Source organism: Arachis hypogaea, chromosome 18, assembly GCF_003086295.3.
Source record: "Arachis hypogaea cultivar Tifrunner chromosome 18, arahy.Tifrunner.gnm2.J5K5, whole genome shotgun sequence".
Lineage (NCBI taxonomy): Eukaryota > Viridiplantae > Streptophyta > Magnoliopsida > Fabales > Fabaceae > Arachis > Arachis hypogaea.
In genome coordinates this window covers 74,891,701-74,911,137 of record NC_092053.1, presented here as the reverse complement: position 1 = coordinate 74,911,137, position 19,437 = coordinate 74,891,701, and the positions used below count along the sequence as shown (strand labels likewise).

Genomic DNA, 19,437 nt, shown 5'->3' with positions numbered 1-19,437 from the left:
AAACACCATGGCATTGCTGCCTGCTGCCGCCGAACCTATTCCACCGCTGATTGTCGCATTCTGCTGCACACCGTCGTGGAGAAAAACCAAAACCCAGAGGAAGGATCGCGCGAGGAGAGGTTGGCGTCGCCGTTCCCTGAAGTCCGTGTCGCCGTCGAGCCCAGATGAGAGGAGAGACTGAGCCTGAACCTTGACGAGCTGGGAAGAACCAGCGCTGCCACTGTGGTGTCGTCGAGGGCACCACCACCTTTGTTGGAATGGCCGTTGCCACTGCCACCATCTGAGCTCGCCGTTGCTGGTGATGGTAAGCTGAACCGCAGTCGGAAGAGTGGTCAGACCGCCGCGGGTGCCGCTGCTGGAGAAGGGAGCTGCACCTCTGTATTTATGACCACCGAGAGTGGCTCTGTGACTTCTGGGACCACCGTCGGAACTTCAGGCCAAGCCTCTGTCACTGGAAAACCTCGCTGCCATCCTCGGAGAACTCTTCCGGTAAGGGTTTTAATTGAGGTTTCTGCCTTTTTGGATTTCGAGAAGGTTTTAATGCTGCGTGGTTTTTATAGTTAATCCACCAGAGCTTCTGGCCGCCGCCGGAGCTGTTGTCGGGCCTGTTCGAAATTGCAGCTGCTTCGTTTTGCTAGTTCAGTAAGTATTTATGTTTCGAAAAGTCTCGAGTCAGTATTCTGTTGTGTTCGGTTAATGAATATGAGTTTTGATAACGTGGGGTCGAGTCTTGATTATTGTATGTTGCGATTAGTGTTGCTATGGTTATTGTGAAAGTGGCTTCGAGCCAAGGTTTTGGTTGCCGGTGATTTTGAGCTGAGGCGAAAAGGACTCTGTTAGGCGTTTGGGTTATGGTTTGAGTTTTAAGGTAGGGGTGCTTTCCGAAAACTATATTTTATATATTGGAATTATTACATATGGATGCTGATGTGAGACAATGTGTATTTGGTGGTTGTAGCAGCCTTATGTATTATTTGATTGTCTCGAATGATTATGAATTTTTGTTTGGCTGAACTGTTGTGTAGCTTTGTAAAACGGAATGTTTTTGAAGTTGATTCTTTAAAGATTTGAAATTTGAGTTTAATCCATTGGGAATTGATTTGAGTTGAGTTGACTTTCTTGATAATGTGAAAAATAGAATACTCTTTGAAATTCAGCCTGGTTTGCTTTAATTGACTTGGTTTTGATAAATGAATTGTCGCTGAACCGTTTCTTTAAAGCTTTGGAAATGAGTTTTATCAGATGATAATGAATTGAGTTTGAAATGGTTTCCTTGAGATATGAAAATGAGGTGACTGTTGGATTTAGCTTGCTTTTGAACTGAATCTGAACTGTTGAAAAGGATTGTGAAACGGTTTAGTTGGGACCCGAACCGGGTGGCAAAGTCTAAGTTTTAGGGGAGGTGCTGCCGAAATTTCTATAAAATCCGAGTCTTTATTGAAATGTTATTTGGAAAAATTATGAGTTAAAGACTTATACTATTTTATCTGAATTATTAAGAAAGGGATGACTTATGCTTCGGAAATGAATTATTAAAAAGGAAATTGTGATTTAGTCTTGTTTCTTAAGAAAAGTATTATATTTTCCTTGTGAACAAGTTATTTAGATGAAACTTATGCTTTAAGGTTGTTTTAAATGTGAAAAGGGTTTATGCCTTTGAATTTGACTTGAGGGTTTCAATTAGAGAAGTTTTAGTGACTTTGAAAGAACCTGAATATCTATTGACAAGTTTCATTCCAAAATATTTTGGGAAAAGTTTTAAATACTCTTTGAGTTCTGAATTTTTGCAAGACTAAAACAATTTTTGAGCAGTTGAAACGCTTTAGAATTTCCTATGGGGTTGAAGCTGGTTTTTGTTTAAGTAAAAGAAACGGCTTTGAAAAGAGTAATTGATTACATGACTTGGTTTGGCTTAGATCCTATTTTATTACTCAAATCAGGAAGCCAAGGTTTTAATGATTTTGAGTGAATTTGATGAAATGAGTTATGTTATTCTCCCCTAAAGACTTGAGACTCTACCGAGGAACTTTTGTTATAAAATCCCGTTGTTGGATGGATGAATTTGAATATTTCAAAATGAATCCTTAACTTGCCATGGTTTTGGAAGTTTTGGAAAGAGGATGCCGAGAGTGGCTTTGTTTTAAAAAGGGAACTTTCCTTGAGTAAGAGTGGCTTATGAGCCTAAGATGATTTGAGAAATGAGATCTTTAAAGCCAAGGCTGAAAAGAGTTGAAATTCGATTTCAAAGTTAAATGAATTGAGAAAAAGTGATTTATGACTTAAATGCCGATTTTATGAATTTGATGATGTTGAATGGTGGAAGTTCTATTTTGTTATGAGCCGGAGTGGCTGTGTATGATAATAAATCATGGCTGATTGCGAAATATGTTATGAGCCGGATGGCTGACTATGAATTATGAATTTAAGCCGGAATGGCTGAGATGAATGTTGATTCACGGCTGAGAACGAATGCATATATGCTGAAATATTGATAATTGTGATTTTGCACTTCCACTATCTGAGATACGGGTTTCCCTGAGTAGTAGCAGTGGCTAGCCACCATGTGCTCCAAGTTGAGACTTGATACTCTACTGACCCTATGTCGTAAGTATGGCCGGACACTGTGAAAGCCCCGGATGAGCTCGCCCCCGTGAATATACACCTCTGAGGGTGTTGGATATGGATTATGATTATGATCATGATGATGATCGAGAAATAACTCAAGTTGGGGATGCACGACAGAGGGACAGTCCAATGGTTAGCTACCAGGACTTGTCGGGTTGGCTTTATAACCGACAGATGATATCATCAGCCACTAGGACAGGCATGCATCATATGCATCTATGTGACATTGTTTGGGTGTGCATATTGTACTTGGTTTGCCTTTGTGATTACTTCTGATTAACTGCTAATTATTCTACTTGCAATAACTGTTTGTTTGTGCTTGAACCTTCCTACTTGTGTTTGCGACTGAAACTCTGTTGGATTGTGGTGGATTGGCTGTTGTTGGATTGTTTGGGCCTAGGGCCGTGGTTGAAATAAGATGGACCGATGGTTGGTTCGGTTTTGTGTTTCTGGTTTGGAAAAATATGAAAGGCTATTTTGGTCCAGCATAGATAAACCTTTTTGAAAGGCTTTTGAGTTTTTGAGAATTGAACGATTCCTCTTTCAAAAAAAAGATTTCCGACTTTACTTTTATTGTAAACCGTTGTTTTTGAAAAGAGGCATAAGACAGTTATTAATCACTGGTACGGTTTATCTTCATGTATCCTATTACAGTAATTCCCAAAAACCCTCTACTGAGAACCCTTTTGAGGATGATGTTCTCACCCCCCTACAATTTCCCCTTTCAGGATATGGACGCTGAAGTCACGAAGAGCTTATCTAGTTGATGTTGTGATGTTTTGTATTGCTTTAGTTATTGCTTATTGTTCCCTCGCCTTTATGTATATATATTATGTAAGAGGGATAGGAAAAGCATTTGTTAATGCTTGTAAAGTTATATATATATATGTACTCTTTGAGAGTTTTGTAAGTTGTATGCTATGTATGGATGTATGTTACATAACAAAGGTATTTTTGAGCGGTATTGCGGTTTAAAGTTTCAAACAAGCTCATATTTTAGTATTAAATAGTATAAGAGTCGTCGTAATGTCTGAGCTATCAGAGTCGCGCAGCCGAAAGCGTGAGCTTTGATAGTTTGAGTGTTACATTATGGTATCATAGTCGAGCCATACATGGAACCACCATTCCAATATCAATACTCCCAAGAACAACCTCAATATACACCATCATACCCTTACCAAGAAGAACCACATTCCTATCATGAACCCTTTCTCCAAGGCAATGAACCCTCTTATCCACCCCAATCCTCAATGGATGAAACCCTTAGCCTTATACATCAAGGGCAAGGAGAAATGTAAAGGGAGACACTAGAATTTGTGGCTACCTAGACTGAGGTAGTAAGCCGGTTAGCCTCCCAATGCTTTAGCACTCAAAGCACTTCCATGGCCACATATGGGGAATCAATTGAAGAGTATAGCATGAAGGAGAGATTGGAAACTCAGGTGGAGAAGGAGGAATGCTATGTTGTGTTAGAACAATTGGAGAAGCCTATGATCATTGAAGAAGAGGAAGACGTGGTTGAAGACTTAGGAGATTTGGAACCTCCTTGGGAACCTAGAGTTGAAGAAAATCTCTCCAAGACGATTGAATTTGATGTTGAGGAGGAGAGTGCACAATCTCCAAAACAATTTTTGAATGAAAACTTGGAGGGAATGAAGCAAGGATGGAGTTCCCTTAGAGATGAAGATCATGCATCCAATCTTCTTGGTGGTGAATCCTTTGAACTTGGAGAACCTTCTCCGAATGAGAAAGAAAGCAATGTGGAGGTAGATTTTTCTCATCCTCCCATTTATGATTTGAGTGATGGAGAAGAGTTAGATGAAATTGATGAACAAAGGATTAAAAGTGAAGAAGTTTGTGAAGAGGTGGAGGTACCCAAGGAAGAACACAAGGGAATAGAGCTTGTAAGAACATTGGAAATACCTGTCCCCAAGCCATCACCATCCATTCTTTCATTCAAGTGGGTAAATTCCTTATACTTAAGCTTCAAGATTCCCCTTGAATACGGTTTACTTGAGACGGATGGTCAACTTAGACATATTTGTGGCTTTAAGAGCAAAAGGGAGATGGTTAGTGGTTGGCATTGTAAATCAAGGTTCATTATGGTGACATGTTCAAAGCTTGATAGCAAGGGTTGGTATAGAGCTAGATCGCTTGGGTCTAGGAGAATGTTTGGCCACTTTATTGAGAATTCACCCCACTTACCACCCGGATGGAACAATGATGATCAATTTGAAGACGGGTGTCAAAATAAAGTGTGGGATCCCAGATCAAACAAGGAAAATCAAATTTGGGAGCTCATGGTTTGTGACGAACTCCATCAAAGCTTGAAGTTATTAATCATGAATAGTGGAGCTTATTGGAGACTCAAGCATTGGTGGATGTTCAAGAATAGCTTCAAGCATAAGCCACCTTGAGAGGAGCTCCCTATAACTCCAACTTAAGGACAATAAACAAAAGTGCTAGGTGGGAGACACCCACCATGGTAAAATCTTTCTTTTTTTTTCTCTTTTATAAATATTGGTAATTAGTTAAATTTCATGTTTTGATTGATTTGTTGAGTTTATTTGGTAGTTTAGTATGTTAAATAAGGTTTTATGGTGTTTTGGTAGCTGTTTGGAGGTTTGGAATGCTTGGATTGGTGCAAAAACATAGAAAAATTTTGAAAAATAGAGCACCATCCACGCGTACGCGCACCTCACGCGTACGCGTGCCTCAAGCATTCTCGCCCATCCACGTGCACGCGCCATGCACGCGTACGCGTGGGTACCAGATTTTCACCTTCCAGCCAAGGACCCGAGAGTTGCGCCTGCACTGTGCTAACGTTGTGCTTGAGGCACAACCATCAACCCACGCGTAAGCGTGATAGACACGTGCGCGTCAACTCTCAGGTTTGCCATGCACACGTACGCGTGACCCACGCGTACGCGTCACGTCCATTTCACCTCAACCCACGCGCACGCATGACATACGCGTACACGTGGGCACCCTCCCTTCACTACACTTCTTTTCTTCTCCTCTTTCCATTTCTTCCCTTCTCCTTTCTCCTTCCCTTCTCCTACCATCATCCAACACTTTCAAACACCATTTATAACTATCCCTTTTAAATGGTTAGTTGTTTAGTTAGTTTTATTTTCGGTTAATTTTTATTTTTCATAATACGTGTGATGAATGGAAAAATTGATGGTTTAGAATTCACAAATTAATTCTCGTTGCAAGTATAGTTTCTAAACCAAACAATAATCCTTTTATACAAAAATTTATTTGTCCCAAGTACAAACCCCTAAAATCTATAAAATGAAGTATTTAAACCTCGGGTCATTCTCCCTAAGAATTGCAATAAAGTGTCTGATGCCAGGGCATCTTAGGCTAGTTTCACTAGCCTTTTTCTTGGTTTTTGATAGATTTTATACACTTTCTTGAGCTATAAGTAAGCAAATTGGGTAAAAATTTATGTATGCCTAGATTCATTCAACCATGAGTAATTTAATGCAATTTCATGAGGATTTATGCTATGATTACTTGTATGCTAAGAATGATAAGAATTCTCATGATTTTAGCAAAGCGTTGATGTATTCACTGGTTGATGATAGGTGAAGTAAAACATGGAGGAAGGTTGAAGAAGGAGCATGGAAAGGATGAATGGGAAGCAACATTGGTGGCCAAGTTTGACCACCAACGTTGCCTCAAACGTTGAAAGAGAAACAGAGCACTTCTCTGTAACATGGCTGACGTTCACGTTGGAGGTGGCGTTGGGGTCCAACATTAACCCCAACTTTGTGAGAAAATGATCAATTTTGGGGCTGAAAGATTTTTGAGTGGCGCGTGCGCATCCATGATCCGTACGTGTGAAAAAGTAATTTTTGACATCTGCGCAGAAGCGTGCATCACGCGTACGCGTAAATGAGTAATTTTGACCCATTTGCGCGGAAGCGCATGGTACGCGTATGCGCCATAACCTAACATTGGAGGTCCAACGTTGCATCAAATGCTGCCTCTAACGTCCGCGATGCCCATCCCATAATTGAGATTGAAAAATTTTGAATCGATGCATACGCGTCAGTGACGTGTACGCGCGGATGAAAAAAAAGCAATGGGCGCCTAAGCGCACTGTACACGTACGCGCCAAAACGCCAACGTTGGAGGGAACATTGGAGGTCCAACGCTGCCTCCGACGTCCCCTACCTTGTTTTAAATCTGGAAAATGAAAATTTTGCATCCACGCGCACGCGTACACGTGGATGAGAATTTTTGGCCTTTTGCGCGGAAGCGCACGGTACGTGTACGCGCGGATCAGCTAATGTTGGCCCTCCAACATTGAGTCAAACGCCGATGACAGCAAGCTTTCTGGTTTTTGCTGGTCTGATTTAAAGTGGCATTTTAGTGAACGTTGGCCCTCAAACGTTGACTCAAACGTGAAGCATCAGTGTTCCAAATTTCAAACAGATCTCTTCTCGACACAAAAGAACAACCAATTGGAGCCATCTTCAACCCAATTCCATCAAGGCTAAAAGCCGAATTCAAGGCTTGAAGATCAATGGAAGAAAGTGTATAAATAGCTTAGAATTTAAGTTAGACAGAACCTCTTTTTCCATATTTTTTTTGGAAAGTTTTTCTTACTGCACTTTGATTTTTAGAATGTATCTGTCAATTCCATTTTGCAATTTGAGAGCTATGAACAACTAAACCCCTTTCATTGGGTTAGGGAGTTCTGTGTAGATTCAATGGATCAATACTAGTTTTCAATCTTATTCTTCTTTCTTTTCTCTTGATTCTACTAGAAAACGTTCGTTCTTAATCTAATTGGATAGTTATCTTGGGAAAGAAGCTATTCATAATTGGATCTCCTCGGAACCTTGGGAGAGGAATGAGGAGATCATGCTAGAATTGCTTTCTCACATTGGATTAGGTTGGGATTTGGATAGATATAGTGACATGTAATCCTACCAATACTTTGATCTATGAATTTGTGTCGTATGATCAGTGGCCAAACTTCATCTCTTCCCATGAGCACTTAAATAAAGGAATTGGGCAATTGTTCATGCTTAGAGAGATTAGTGAGCCAAGGAATTGGGATCCAATCACTTAAGATTGCCAAGAAGATCAATGAATGCATTGATTGCGAAAGAGATGAAAATGAATTTGATCCGGAGAATTATACATCTCCTGAACCCAATGAATTCCCATTCTCTGATCTACCCATTCTTTTATATTCTGCTTCTTTAATTTCATGCTAAATCCCCATTCCCATTTACTTTCTTGCAATTTAAGCTTCTGCACTTTAATTCCCTACAATTTAATTCTCTGTTCCTTAAATTTTCTGCAATTTAAGTTTCCCGCTAATTTTACTTTCTGTAATTCCGATTAAATTCTGATTTCGCTCAACCAGTATTATTCTTCAATTATAATTGCTCGATCTACCAATCCCTATGGGATTTGACCTCACTCTACAGTGAGTTTTTACTTGACGACGATCCGGTGCACTTGCCGGAAGGAAATTTGTCGAGAGACAGTTTTCGCGTATCAAGCTTATGGCGTCGTTGCCGGGGATTGGTTTTGTATTGACAATTACCAAATTAACTATATTGAGCACTTTACTTTTTCTTTTGATTAATTAAATTTTAATTTCCAGTTGTACATTTAGTTTCTGCAATTTTAGTTATTTTTCTTGAATTTTATCTTACTGCTTCACTTTCCAGCAAGTTAACTCACTAACTATTTGATGAATTGCTCTAACCAAGCTAACTATACTCTGTTTTATTAGACTCTGCATTTGCTATTTCTTGTACTTGTTCATTGTATGACAGGTAGGAGAAAGGAAACTTCAACTTCCTTTGATAGTGAACCGGAAAGAACCTTCCTGAGATTAAGAAGGGAAGCAAGAGGAAAGAGGGTGGTTGGTGCAGAAGAAGAGGAGGAATACTTTGATATAACCATAGAAGATGATATGGAAAATCATTATGAAGAAGATGTGAACAACCATGCCAGAAGGGGTGGAGCTAACCCTGCTGGACAAGAGAGAAGAGTTTTGGGATCATACATAAATCCAAATCCAGGAAATTGTGGTAGCAGCATTCAGAGGCCAACTATCCATGCTAACAATTTCGAATTAAAGCCTCAGCTCATAACTCTTGTCCAGAACAACTGTTCTTTTGGTGAAAGTGCACAAGAGGACCCTAATGAGCATCTCGCTAAATTTCAAAGGATATGTGACACGGTTAAATCTAATGGTGTTCATCCTGACACCTATAGATTGTTACTGTTTCCATTTTCTTTGAGAGACAAGGCATCAAAATGGCTAGAGTCATTCCCGAAGGAAAGCTTAACCACATGGAAAGATGTAATGAGCAGATTCTTGACAAGATTTTACCCTCCACAAAGAGTAAACAGGCTAAGAACTGAAGTGGAGACATTCAGACAGTAGGATGGTGAGAATCTATATGAAGCTTGGGAAAGATTCAAGGACTTGACAAAGAAATGCCCCCTTGACATGTTTAATGAGTGGGTGCAAATTCACATCTTCTATGAAGGGCTGAATTGTGAATCAAGGAAGGCTGTAGATCACTCATCTGGAGGTTTCCTAAACAAGAAGAAGACCATTGAAGAGGCCATTGATGTTATTGAGACAGTGGCTGACAATGAGTATTTTTATGCCTCAGACAGAAGCAACAACAGGGGAGTCTTGGAATTGAATCAAATGGATGCAATCCTGGCTCAGAACAAGATGATCACTAAGAAACTCACTGAATTGACCAAGCAAATAGAGAAGAATCAGGTTGCATCTATCCACACTCAACCATCACCTCAAGAAGAGTTGGAGACAGAAGAAGGAGCCAACAGGGAGGAAGTTAATTACCTTGGAAACTCAGCTAGGAAAATCAATGATCCATACTCTAAAATCTATAATCCGGGTTGGAGAAACCACCCAAACTTTGGGTGGGGGAACCAACAAAACCAAGGCCAAGATCACAGACCTCATAATTCAACCCAGTACAACCACTCAACTCACCAAAACTCCAACCAAAAAACATACCAGACCACACAAAACACTTATTCACATCCATCATACCAAAGCCACAATAAACACTCTCAATACCCCAATTCCAACCAATTAGCACCACATGATGTTGACAGAATGGCCAGGATGGAAGCTATGCTTGCAAACCTTTGCAAAGAGTGTGAAAACCTGAAAAAATTCCGGGAAGAGGAGAGAGGTATTATAAAAAGTCGAGGGGAGGTTCTTAAGAATCTCGAACTTCAAGTAGGACATATTTCACAACAATTTCCAAGGCCCACTGCTAGTTTCCCAAGTGATACAGAGAAAAATCCAAGAGGGAAAATGAAGAAGGTACCGTGGGAAGAATGCAAGTCAATCAATCTAAGCAGTGAAGAAAGGCTGAAGGAAGAATGCTCCATACACTCAGAGCATGATGAAGGAAAACTGGTGCACGAAATTGTGATATCCAGGTTCAAACAATACCTGGCACGTGAGCTACTTGGTACGCGTAATCGTGATTACACATTCATAATTTGTCACAACTTCGATACAACTAACCAGCAAGTGCACTGGGTCGTCCAAGTAATACCTTACGTGAGTAAGGGTCGAATCCCACGGAGATTGTTGGTATGAAGCAAGCTATGGTCACCTTGCAAATCTCAGTCAGGCAGATATAAAATAGTAATGAGGTTTTCGAAATTTATTTATAGAATAGGGATAGAAATACTTATGTAAATCATTGGTAGGAATTTCAGATAAGCGAATGGAGATGCTTTTCGTTCCTCTGAACCTCTGCTTTCCTGCTATCTTCATCCAATCAGTCTTACTCCTTTCCATGGCTGGCTTTATGCAAGGGCATCACCGTTGTCAGTGGCTACATCCCCTCCTCTCAGTGAATAATATGCTCACGCACCCTGTCACGGCACGGCTATTCATCTGTCGGTTCTCGATCATGCTGGAATAGGATTCACCCTCCTTTTGCGTTTGTCACTAACGCCCAACAATCGCGAGTTTGAAGCTCGTCACAGTCATTCAATCATTGAATCCTACTCGGAATACCACAGACAAGGTTTAGACTTTCCGGATTCTCTTGAATGCCGCCATCATTCTAGCGTACGCCACGAAGATTCTGATTAAGAGATCTAAGAGATATTCATTCTAGCTTATTTCATGTAGAACGGAAGTGTTTGTCAGGCACGTGTTCATAGGGGAGATGGTGATGAGCGTCACACATAATCATCACCTTCATCACATTCTTGGGTGCAAATGGATATCTTAGAAGCGAAATAAGATGAATTGAATAGAAAACAGTAGTACTTGCATTAATCTTTGAGGAACAGCAGAGCTCCACACCTTAATCTATGGAGTGTAGAAACTCTACCGTTGAAAATACATAAGTGAAAGGTCCAGGCATGGCCGAGATAGCTAGCCCCCTAAAACGTGATCAATAGTCTCCTAAGATGAATAATGAATTAAAACTGAGACCAAAGATGTCAAATACAATAGTAAAAGGTCCTATTTATAATAAACTAGCTACTAGGGTTTACATGAGTAAGTAATTGATGCATAAATCCACTTCTGGGGCCCACTTGGTGTGTGCTTGGGTTGGGCTTTAGTTTTCTACGTGCAGAGGCCATTTGTGGAGTTGAACGCCAGTTTTTGTGCCAGTTTGGGCGTTCAACTCTGGTTTTGGATCCTTTTCTGGCGCTGAACGCCAGATTTGGGCAGAGAGCTGGCGTTGAACGCCAGTTTACATCATCTATTCTTGGCCAAAGTATGGACTATTATATATTGTTGAAAATCCCTGGATGTCTACTTTCCAAAGCAATTAGAAACGCGCCATTTCGAGTTCTGTAGCTCCAGAAAATCCATTTTGAGTGCAGGGAGGTCAGAATCCAACAGCATCAGCAGTCCTTCTTCAACCTCTGAATCTGATTTCTGCTCAAGTCCCTCAATTTCAGCCAGAAAATACCTGAAATCACAGAAAAACACACAATCTCATAGTAAAGTCCAGAAATGTGAATTTAACATAAAAACTAATGAAAACATCCCTAAAAGTAACTAGATCCTACTAAAAACATACTAAAAATAATGTCAAAAAGCGTATAAATTATTCGCTCATCACAACACCAAACTTAAATTGTTGCTTGTCCCCAAGCAACTGAAAATCAAATAGGATAAAAAGAAGAGAATATAGTTTTGGCATCTCACTTTATCCATTGGGGTTCAGAATGATTGGCATCTATAGGAACTTCAGATTTCGAATAGTGTTATTGACTCTCCTAGTTCAGTATGATGATTCTTGAACACAGCTTCTTTATGAGTCTTGGCCGTGGCCCTAAGCACTTTGTTTTCCAGTATTACCACCGGATACATAAATGCCACAGACACATAATTGGGTGAACCTTTTCAGATTGTGACTCAGCTTTGCTAAAGTCCCCAATTAGAGGTGTCCAGGGTTCTTAAGCACACTCTTTTTTTGCTTTGGACCTTGACTTTAACCGCTCAGTCTCAAGTTTTCACTTGACACCTACACGCCACAAGCACATGGTTAGGGACAGCTTGGTTTAGCCGCTTAGACTAGGATTTTATTCCTTTAGGCCCTCCTATCCACTGATGCTCAAAGCCTTGGGATCCTTTTTATTTGCCCTTGCCTTTTGGTTTTAAGGGTTATTGGCTTTTTGCTCTTGCCTCTTGGTTTTAAAAGCTTTTGGCTTTTTCTGCTTGCTTTTTCTTCTTCTTTCTATTTTTTTTCGCCTATATTTTTTTTTTCTGCAAGCTTTGTTCTTTGCTGCTTTTTTTTTTGCTTCAAGAATCATTTTTATGATTTTTCAGATTATCAAATAACATGTCTCCTAGTCATCATTCTTTCAAGAGCCAACATATTTAACATTCTTAAACAACAACTTCAAAAGACATATGCACTGTTCAAGCATTCATTCAGAAAACAAGAAGCATTGTCACCACATCAATATAATTAAGCTAAGTTCAAGGATAAATTCGAAACTCATGTTCTTCTTGTTCTTTTGAATTAAAACATTTTTCCTTTAAGAGAGGTGATGGATTCATAGGACATTTATAACTTTAAGACAAAGTCACTAACTACTAATGATCATGTAATGAAGACACAAACATAGATAGGCATATAACATAGAAAACGAAAAACAGAAGAAAGAAGAACAAGGAATGAATCCACCTTAGTGATGGTGGCATTTCCTTCTTGAGGAACCAATGATGTCCTTGAGCTCTTCTATGTCTCTTCCTTGTCTTTGTTGCTCCTCCCTCATTGCTTTTTGATCTTCTCTTATTTCATGAAGCATGATGGAGTGCTCTTGATGTTCCACCCTTAGTTGTCCCATATTGGAACTCAATTCTCCTAGGGAAGTGTTGATTTGCTCCCAATAATTTTGTGGAGGAAAGTGCATTTGATGCATCTCCGGGATCTCATAGAAATGAGCTTCTTGCGCCTCTTGAGCTCCATGACTGGACTCTCTTGCTTGCTCCATCTTTTTCTTAGTGATGGGCTTGTCCTCTTTGATGAGGATATCTCCCTCTATGTCAATCCCAACCGAATTGCATAGGTGGCAAATGAGGTGAGGAAAGGCTAACCTTGCCATAGTGGAAGCCTTGTCAGCCACCTTGTAGAGTTCTTGAGGTATATTCTCATGAACTTCCACCTCTTCTCCAATCATGATGCTATGAATCATGATGGCCCGGTCTATAGTAACTTCAGACCGGTTGCTAGTGGGAATGATTGAGCATTGAATGAACTCCAACCATCCTCTAGCTACAGGCTTGAGGTCCAATCTTCTTAGTTGAACCGGCTTGCCTTTGGAGTCAATCTTCGATTGAGCTCCTTCTACACATATGTCCATAAGGACTTGATCCAACCTTTGATCAAAGTTGACTCTCCTTGTGTAGGGGCGTGCGTTCTCTTCCATGTATGGCAAGTTGAACGCCAACCTCACATTTTCCGGACTAAAATCTAAGTATTTCCCCCGAACCATTGTAACATAGTTCTTTGGATCCGGGTTCTTACTTTGATCATGGTTCTTGGTGATCCATGCATTGGCATAGAACTCTTGAACCATTAGGATGCCGACTTGTTGGATGGGATTTGTTAGAACTTCCCAACCTCTTCTTTGAATTTCATGTCGGATCTCCGGATACTCATTTCTTTTGAGTTTGAAAGGGACCTCAGGGATCACCTTCTTCTTGGCCACAACATCATAGAAGTGGTCTTGATGGGCTTTGGAGATGAACCTTTCCATCTCCCATGACTAGGATGTGGAAGCTTTTGTCTTCCCTTTCCCTCTTCTAGAGGATTCTCCGGTCTTAGATGCCATCAATGGTAATGGAAAAACAAAAAAGCTATGCTTTTACCACACCAAACTTAGAATATTGCTCGCCCTCGAGTAATAAACAAAACAATAGATGAAGAAGAAGAAGAAATGGAGGAGAGGGAGAGGGTGATGTGGTTCGGCCAAGAAGGGTATAGAGGGGTTGTGTTGTGTGAGTTTGAAGAAGAATGGAGGGCTTTATATAGGGAAGGGAGGGGGAGTTAAGGTTCGGCCATATGGGTGGGTTTGGGTGGGAAATTGGTTTTGAATTTTGAAGGTAGGTGGAGTTTATGAGGTAGGTTTATGGGGAAGAGTGGATGGATGTGAGTGGTGAAGAGGTGATGGGGAAGAGAGTTTGAGGTGATTGGTGAAGGGTTTTTGGGGAAGAGTGTTTATGGGGTTGTGTGAAAGAAAGTGGTGAGAAGAAGTGAGTGGAGGTAGGTGGGGATCCTGTGGGGTCCACAGATCCTGAGGTGTTCAAGGATTTACATCCCTGCACCCATTAGGCATGTAAAAATGCCTTTGTACCCAACCAACTCTGGGCGTTCAGCGCAAGGTTGGTGGCCATTTTGGGCGTTCAACGCCCATTTGTATGCCATTTCTGGCGTTGAACGCCAGAACCATGCCTGTTCTGGCATTCAGCGCCCAGAAGCTGCCCATTTTGGGCGTTCAGCGCCAGCACCATGCTCTGTTCTGGCGCTGAACGCCAGACAGATGCTCCTCCAGGGTGTGATTTTTCTTCTGCTGTTTTTGATTCCGTTTTCAATTTTTATATTTATTTTGTGACTCCACATGATCATGAACCTACAAAGACTTATAACTAAGGAAAATATAGTTAGATAAATAAAAATTGGGTTGCCTCCCAACAAGCGCTTCTTTAGTGTCAATAGCTTGACAGTGGGCTCTCATGGAGCCTCACAGATATGCAGAGCTTTGTTGAGACTCTCCAACACCAAACTTAGAGTTTGGATATGGGAGTTCAACACCAAACTTAGAGTTTGGTTGAGGCCTCCCAACACCAAACTTAGAGTTTGACTGTGGGGGCTTGGGTTGACTCTGCTTTGAGAGAAGCTTTTCATGCTTCCTCTCCATGGTTTCAGAGGGAGATCCTTGAGTTTTAAACACAAGGGAGTCCTCATTCCATTGAAGGACTAGTTCACCTCTGTCAACATCAATCACAGCTCTTGCTGTGGCCAGGAAAGGTCTTCCTAGGATGATGGATTCATCCTCTTCCTTTCCAGTATCCAGGACTATGAAATCAGCAGGGATGTAAAGGCCTTCAACCTTTACTAACACGTCCTCTACTTTTCCATAAGCCTGTTTTCTTGAACTGTCTGCCATCTCTAATGAGATTTTAGCAGCTTGCACCCCATAGATTCTCAGTTTCTCTATTACAGAGAGGGGCATGAGGTTTATCCCTGAACTAAGGTCACACAGAGCCTTAAAGATCATGGTGCCTATGGTACAGGGTATTATGAACTTTCCAGGATCCTGTCTCTTCTGAGGCAATGTCAGTTGATCCAGATCACTTAGTTCATTGATGAACAAGGAAGGTTCAACTTCCCAAGTATCAATGCCAAATAATTTGGCATTTAGCTTCATGATTGCACCAAGAAACTTGGCAGTTTGCTCTTCAGTAACATCCTCATTCTCTTCAGAAGAGGAATACTCATCAGAGCTCATGAAGGGCATAAGGAGGTTCAATGGAATCTCTATGGTCTCTAGATGAGTCTCAGATTCCTTTGGTTCCTCAGAGGGAAGCTCCTTATTGGTCACTGGACGTCCCAAGAGGTCTTCCTCCTTGGGGTTCACGTCCTCCTCTCCCTCATTGGGTTCGGCCATGGCGCTTATGTCAATGGCCTTGCACTCTCCTTTTGGATTCTCTTCTGTATTGCTTGGGAGAGTACTAGGAGGGATTTTAGTGATCCTTTTACTCAGCTGGCCCACTTGTGCTTCCAGATTTCTAATGGAAGATCTTGTTTCATTCATGAAACTTACAGTGGCCTTAGACAGATCAGAGACTAAGTTTGCTAAATTAGAAGCATTTTGTTCGGAGTTTTCTGTCTGTTGCTGAGTTGATGATGGAAAAGGCTTGCTATTGCTAAACCTGTTTCTTCCACCATTATTAAAGCCTTGTTGGGGCTTTTGATCCTTCCATGAGAAATTTGGATGATTTCTCCATGTTGAGTTATAGGTGTTTCCATAAGGTTCACCTAAGTAATTTACCTCTGCTATTGCAGGGTTCTCAGGATCATAAGCTTCTTCTTCAGAAGATGCCTCTTGAGTACTGTTAGATGCAGCTTGCATTCCATGCAGACTCTGAGAGATCATATTGACTTGCTGAGTCAATATTTTATTCTGAGCCAATATGGCATTCAGAGTATCAACTTCAAGAACTCCCTTCTTCATAGGCGTCTCATTACTCACAGGATTCCTTTCAGAAGTGTACATGAACTGGTTATTAGCAACCATGTCAATGAGTTCTTGAGCTTCTGCAGGCGTTTTCTTTAGGTGAATGGATCCACCTGCAGAAGTGTCCAGTGACATCTTTGATAGCTCAGATAAACCATCATAGAATATATCCAGGATGGTCCATTCTGAAAGCATGTCAGAAGGACACTTTTTGGTCAACTGTTTGTATCTTTCCCAAGCTTGATAGAGGGATTCACCTTCTTTCTGTCTGAAGGTTTGAACATCAGCTCTAAGCTTGCTCAGCTTTTGAGGAGGAAAGTACTTGGCTAAGAAAGCCGTGACCAGCTTATCCCAAGAGTTCAGGCTGTCTTTGGGTTGAGAATCCAACCATAATCTAGCTCTGTCTCTTACAGCAAAAGGGAAAAGCATGAGCCTGTAGACTTCAGGATCTACTCCATTAGTCTTAACAGTATCACATATCTGCAAGAATTCAGTTAAGAACTGAAAAGGATCTTCAGATGGAAGTCCATGAAACTTGCAATTCTGCTGCATCAGAGAAACTAATTGAGGTTTCAGCTCAAAGTTGTTTGCTCCAATGGCAGGAATGGAGATGCTTCTTCCATGTAAATTGGAATTAGGTGCAGTAAAGTCACCAAGCATCTTCCTTACATTATTATTATTTTCGGCTGCCATCTCCTCTGCCTGTTCGAAAATTTCTGAAAGGTTATCTCTGGATTGTTGTATTTTAGCTTCTCTTAGTTTCATTTTTAGAGTCCTTTCAGGTTCTGGATCTGCTTCCACAAGAATGTTCTTATCCTTGCTCCTGCTCATATGACAAAGAAGAAGGCACAGAAAAATAATAATAATAATAAAGATCCTTTATACCACAGTATAGGGATCCCTGTGTGAGTAGAAGAAGAGGGGGAGACAAAGAATGTAATATAATGGAAGAAACACAACTGTGAGGATGGCAGAGATGTGAGGTGAGATGTTAGGATATGAATGAATAAATAGAATAAGATGGGGGAGGGATAATTTTCGAAAATTATTTTGAAAAAGAGTTAGTGATTTTCGAAAATGGTTTTTGAAAATTGTTAGTATTTTTTTCGAAAATTTTTTTTTTAAAATAAAAATAAGAATAATTAGTTAATTAAAAAGAAATTTTTGAAAAAGAGGGAAGATATTTTCAAAAATTAGAGAGAGAGAGAGATACAACTTCGATACAACTAACCAGCAAGTGCACTGGGTCGTCCAAGTAATACCTTACGTGAGTAAGGGTCGAATCCCACGGAGATTGTTGGTATGAAGCAAGCTATGGTCACCTTGCAAATCTCAGTCAGGCAGATATAAAATAGTAATGAGGTTTTCGAAATTTATTTATAGAATAGGGATAGAAATACTTATGTAAATCATTGGTAGGAATTTCAGATAAGCGAATGGAGATGCTTTTCGTTCCTCTGAACCTCTGCTTTCCTGCTATCTTCATCCAATCAGTCTTACTCCTTTCCATGGCTGGCTTTATGCAAGGGCATCACCGTTGTCAGTGGCTACATCCCCTCCTCTCAGTGAATAATATGCTCACGCACCCTGTCACGGCACGGCTATTCATCTGTCGGTTCTCGATCATGCTGGAATAGGATTCACCCTCCTTTTGCGTTTGTCACTAACGCCCAACAATCGCGAGTTTGAAGCTCGTCACAGTCATTCAATCATTGAATCCTACTCGGAATACCACAGACAAGGTTTAGACTTTCCGGATTCTCTTGAATGCCGCCATCATTCTAGCGTACGCCACGAAGATTCTGATTAAGAGATCTAAGAGATATTCATTCTAGCTTATTTCATGTAGAACGGAAGTGTTTGTCAGGCACGTGTTCATAGGGGAGATGGTGATGAGCGTCACACATAATCATCACCTTCATCACATTCTTGGGTGTGAATGGATATCTTAGAAGCGAAATAAGATGAATTGAGTAGAAAACAGTAGTACTTGCATTAATCTTTGAGGAACAGCAGAGCTCCACACCTTAATCTATGGAGTGTAGAAACTCTACCATTGAAAATATATAAGTGAAAAGTCCAGGCATGGCCGAGATGGCCAGCCCCCTAAAACGTGATCAATAGTCTCCTAAGATGAATAATGAATTAAAATTGAGACCAAAGATGTCAAATACAATAGTAAAAGATCCTATTTATAATAAACTAGCTACTAGGGTTTACATGAGTAAGTAATTGATGCATAAATCCACTTCCGGGGCCCACTTGGTGTGTGCTTGGGCTGGGCTTTAGTTTTCTACGTGCAGAGGCCATTTGTGGAGTTGAACACCAGTTTTTGTGCCAGTTTGGGCGTTCAACTCTGGTTTTGGATCCTTTTCTGGCGCTAAACGCCAGATTTGGGCAGAGAGCTGGCGTTGAACGCCAGTTTACGTCATCTATTCCTGGCCAAAGTATAGACTATTATATATTTCTGGAAAGCCCTGGATGTCTACTTTCCAACGCAATTGGAAGCGCGCCATTTCGAGTTCGGTAGCTCCAGAAAATCCATTTTGAGTGCAGGGAGGTCAGAATCCAACAGCATCAGCAGTCCTTCTTCAACCTCTGAATCTGATTTCTGCTCAAGTCCCTCAATTTCAGCCAGAAAATACCTGAAATCACAGAAAAATACACAATCTCATAGTAAAGTCCAGAAATGTGAATTTAACATAAAAACTAATGAAAACATCCCTAAAAGTAACTAGATCCTACTAAAAACATACTAAAAACAATGTCAAAAAGCGTATAAATTATCCGCTCATCAAAAACCAAAGAAGGATGTAAGAGAGATAGAAGAAATGGCTAGCCCTGAACAGAGGAGAGAACAAAAAGAGAAAGAATACCTCGAGCCCTTTGTGCCACAAGCACCATTCCCACAGAGACTCAAAGGAAATGAGGAAGACATGTTATATTCAAGATTCCTAGACATTTTTGCAACACTCAGTGTCAACATCCCCTTCATCAAAATTCTTCAACAGATGCCAACATACATCAGGTGCATGAAAGAATTGTTGATCAAGAAAGGAACCC

At 40.7% G+C, this 19,437-nt stretch overlaps 1 non-coding gene across 1 annotated transcript; it reads right to left on the bottom strand.

The window, feature by feature from the left end:
• Nucleotides 1-9,013: 9,013 nt before the first annotated feature.
• Nucleotides 9,014-9,121, bottom strand: LOC112773527 (small nucleolar RNA R71). Its single transcript, XR_003188074.1, has one exon. It is a non-coding gene; the product is annotated as a small nucleolar RNA R71 (small nucleolar RNA).
• Nucleotides 9,122-19,437: the final 10,316 nt, after the last annotated feature.